This window comes from Petaurus breviceps, unplaced genomic scaffold (assembly GCF_028583685.1).
Source record: "Petaurus breviceps papuanus isolate PSGF00001 unplaced genomic scaffold, PetGlider_PUasm1.0 689, whole genome shotgun sequence".
In the NCBI taxonomy this organism is placed as follows: Eukaryota; Metazoa; Chordata; class Mammalia; order Diprotodontia; family Petauridae; genus Petaurus; species Petaurus breviceps.
Window position 1 is genome coordinate 8373190 of NW_027186458.1, and position 4495 is coordinate 8377684.

Consider the following 4495-nt stretch of genomic DNA (forward strand, 5'->3'; position numbering starts at 1 on the left):
CCTGGACCTCCACTCCTGGGCCTCCACTCCCGGACCTCCACTCCTGGGCCTCCTTAACAGGATCTCATAGATCAGCCCATTCCTTTTGGGGACAATGGTCTGTCTTCAAATCTATGGCCCCTTTGCAGCTTCTACGGACTGCTCCTAATTCCACCCTCTGGGCTCAGGAAGGATGCATCTAACTCTTCCACGTGACCATCCCTCAAAGATGGCTAGCATGTCCCCACCCCACCGCTGCTCCAAGCCTTTCTTTTTTTTTTTTTTGGAAAGGCACTTGGAGTTGTGACTTGCCCAAGGTCACATGACTATTAAGTGTTAAATGTCTGAGGCCGGATCTGAACCCAGGTCCTCCTGACTCCAGGGCCAGTGCTCTATTCACTGCTCCACCTAGATGCCTCTAACCAAGCCTTTCTTTTTCAGGCTCAACATTTCCATTTTCTTCAGCTCATTCATGGCTCTCCTCTGCATACTTGGCAGCTAAAAATTGGACTCATGGAACTGAACACAGCACTCCTGATGTGGACTGATGGGGATATTCTACACAGGACTATTGCCTCTTTGTTCTTGGGGACCATGCCTCTCTCAATGCTGCTATGTAGCTTTGGGGGCTATGACATAGCTGTTGCCTCACATTTAATCTCTACCAGGGGTGGGGAACCTGTGGCCTTGAGGCCACATGTAGCCCTCGAGGTCCTCAAGTGCCCTTTGATTGAATCTAAACTTCACAGAACAAATCCCCTTCATAAAAGGATTTGTTCTGTGAAGTCTGGATTCAGCCAAAGGGCTGCACTCGAGGACCTAAAAGGTCACGTGTGCCTTCGAGGCTGCAGGTTCCCCAACCCTGTTCATTAAAATTGTCAGATGTTTTCGGTGTTTGGGTTTTTTCCAGATTGGTTATCACCAATTATGTCTCCTCCATCTTATTCTTGTGTTGGGTCTTTTGAACCCAAGTCTAAGATTTTACATATCCCAATTAAACTTTGTTTATATATTTGTTTTTTATACTGGGCCCAGTATTCTAGTTTATCTCAGTGTTCTAACTTATAAAAAAATTTCTCCTAACACTCATCCAAGATGTTAGCTCTCTCTCCTCACTTTATATAATCTGCAAATTTGATTAAGATGTCGAAATCATTGGCAGAAATGTTCAACGTCCTAAGCACAGAGCAAGCCTTCTCCAGAGACACACAAGTCTGCTGATCCAAGTCACACACACAGCTGTTGGCTTCATCATTTACACCTTCTCCGATTCTTTGGGAGTCTGTGGGTTTGTTCTGAAGTCATATGAATCTCGACTCCAGGCCCACAGAGAGACCCTTACCTACCTTCCATCCCAGCAATGGCACAAGAGGAGAATGAGCCAAGACCAAATGTCCGAGGGCCCCAGTAGGCTTCCTTTGCCTCCTTTAACTCAGGCCCCTCCCCTTTCTCACTCTATCCCTCTCCCTACATTCTTTTTCATGTCATTCTTGCAGTGTGCAGAAACAGTGCCAGTTGGGCTACAGTTGCCTAAACCTTTTCCATGGGATGTGGTCATGTGTAGCACTAAAGTAAAAGCCGCGTTAGCTGCCTTGAGCCGGTGAGTGTGGTTGCTCTAATGCGCCTTTTTCCAGGCATACTCACCAACACAGAGGCAGCTGGCAAAGCCATGTGCTTATCTGCATTGCCTACCCCCACCCAGAGGGTCTTGTGTACTGCCGGACACCTTTTCCAGCAAGGGATGAGTAAATGATAATAGGGCCTTCCAGATTGCAGCCGAGACTGTTGTCGCTGTTCAGTCATTTTTCAGTCGGGCCCAACCCTTCATAAGCCCATTCAGGTTTTCTTGGCAAAGATACTCATTTGCCATTTCCTTCTCCAGATGAAGTGACTTGCCCAGAGTCACACAGTTAGTAAATGCCTAAGGACATATTTGAGCTCTGGGAGATGAGTCTTCCTGGCCCAGTGCTCTATCCACTATGGCTTCTAGCTACCCCACTCCCAAACTACATTTCCAGAATGGTGGCCCCTCTGAGGCTCTGCCTTATCACTTTCAGGGCAGTTTTAAGAGCCCTGGATTACCTCGGTCAAGATGAAAATATGTGACAGATCTACAATGTCTGAGCTTGGGACGAAGCTATTGAAAGGTTGACACAAGGTGAGATTTGACTTCTGTCTGTGTAACTTGCCCCCTTTTCCTTTGGATGGTGCTCTGGCTTTTGCCCCAGGGACAGACTGGGAGGCTGCCATTCAATCCAAGTCTTTCCCCTTGGCTGATTCTCCTTTCTTTCCCATTTACATTCCTGTTTAAAGGTCTGGAGACCTGAGGGAACAGGGAGACATAAGGACAAGGCAGGAAATTGCGTGCAGGAATACATACCCCCAAATGTTTGCATTTCTAGCCCTTGAACAAGTACATGAATGTCAAAGAACTGTAAATCTGGCCCTCCCTTCACACCAGAGAAGACGTCCAGGTTATTATGGTATTGAAAGACAAAATATGTTGACATTGTAGAATACTGTACATAGATTTTGTGCATTTCTGAGTTTTGAAACTTTTTCTGTGTTGCCTGCTTGACTCTGCTTGTTGTCTACAGCCTCCACAAAACTCCCCCAAAGTTCCTATTTAATTTCTTATACCACCCTGTGATATATCAAAATTGTGATGGAGAAAGTCGTGGTGTGGAAAGGATAACTGTATTGATCAGCTGTGCTGACTTTTTTTTCTTTTCTATAAATACTCTTTGGTATATGGGATGACTCCCATGGGGCTGGAGGTTATGGGGAAAACTGTAATGATGTAAGAAAGAAAATATCAATGAAAACAAAAAATACAAAAATGAGCTATGTGACCAAGGAGAAGTCAATCACATGAGACCAATGAATAAGACCAAAAGTCCAGATTTCCCAAAAGTAAGCCAGAGGCAGAACAATTGGGGGGAAAAATTCAGTATTTCTATCGTTTTGATCATTCAGAGCAGTCATCCATTTCTTTTCCCATATTTCTAGATTAATATGGAATGAGAACCAGCGCCTGACACAAGCAGCACAAGTTCTGGCCAATGATACAAAGAATCCAGAGAGAGAAAGTTGATGAACACTAAGTGCAAGCTGAAGCATAATTTTTCTAATTTCTTAATTTTTCTTCCTTTTTATCTTTTGCAAAATGGCTAATATGGAAATAGGTTTTGCATGATTTCACATGAATCATTGATGTCATATTGCTTGCCTTCTCAATGGGTTGGGGAGGGGCTGGAAGAAGAAAATTAAAAATTAAAAAATGGTAAAAATGAATAATTTTTTAAATGAAAGTTTGGGGTTTTTTATTTAAAAGTATCTAATTTTTCTCTGAAAAAATTCTCTTGGCAAAGTGTTTTGCCTGTACACTTTTGAGATGTCATTTCAATTGATTGAGACTCATGCTAGAGCATTTCCCAGAAGTAAACACAGTGGATTTTCCTTCCCATTAATATAAAATACTTGTGATTCCCAATGGTATATATGGTGGGTCAGATTTTCTCAGTTTCTCAGGGCTTTGGGGTTTGCGTTTTGGTTCTCTGCTACATAAACTGACTCAGTTGTCTTTACTTCTGTTAGTGTCTGCTAGATAGTTTATTCAAAGCAGTTGTGTATTTTTTTATCATGAAGGAATATTATTCCACTTAGATATACTCAAAATAAGACTGTATTACAAATTTAAATTTAATTCTGAAAAATTTAAATGATTATTTATAATAGTTCTCAAGTTATTTCAACTTTATAGAAGTTATGCATTTTTGGAAACCATTTATTATATGATGCTTACTAAAGAGAATGGTGTTGAGAGATATGACAGAAATTATTGTACTTGTAGCTTCCAAAAATTGGTTCTTGTAACCCAAAGATAGTTTAACTTCCAGTTTACCTAATTCACATTCAAGTGCAGCAAGCCACGTGTTGGCAGGGCATATTGGTGCCATGCACCTGCCTCCATGGAGAGTGTCATGGCAGAACATGGACGCATGACGGTGCAGCCAAGGCTGACTCAAATTTGGACTATTGCTGTGTGCCATGTTAAATGTTTGCTGCAATGTGTCCAATTGCTGTGCTGGTTGCATTTTTATTTTTTTTAACTTACTTTTCATTGAAAAAATTGGATGTGTTTATTCAGGTAGATAATAGAATGGTTTGGGCCATTACTCTGTGTCCCACCTGAAAGTGACTTGTGTCCAGCTGAGAGAGGGAGTCATTCAAAATGCATTTATAAGTGCATAGTGGGGGGAAGGGGCAGTAACATTAAGAGGGATTGGGAAAAGTTCTTGTAAAAAGTGGAATTTTCACTGGGATTCTAAGGAAAACAAAGTCTGGCGGCAGAGATAAGGAGAGAGAACATTCCAGATATGGGGACAGTCAACAAAAAGGCATAGTGTTGAGATGGAATGTGCAAAGAACAGCACGGAAGCCAGTTTCACTGGATCACAGAGTGCTAGGGGTTGAGTGAGGTGTAAGAATATTGGGGGTAGCAAGGGGCTGGGCT

At 42.4% G+C, this 4495-nt stretch overlaps 1 long non-coding RNA gene across 1 annotated transcript in view; it reads left to right on the forward strand.

The window, feature by feature from the left end:
* The window catches only part of LOC138174516 (uncharacterized), a 48625-nt gene extending 45403 nt beyond the window's left edge, over positions 1-3222 (forward strand). Inside the window, exon 4 of the long non-coding RNA XR_011171762.1 lies at positions 2989-3222. This is a non-coding gene — a long non-coding RNA (uncharacterized lncRNA). The remainder of the gene's footprint in view (positions 1-2988) is intronic.
* The last annotated feature ends 1273 nt before the right edge of the window (positions 3223-4495 follow it).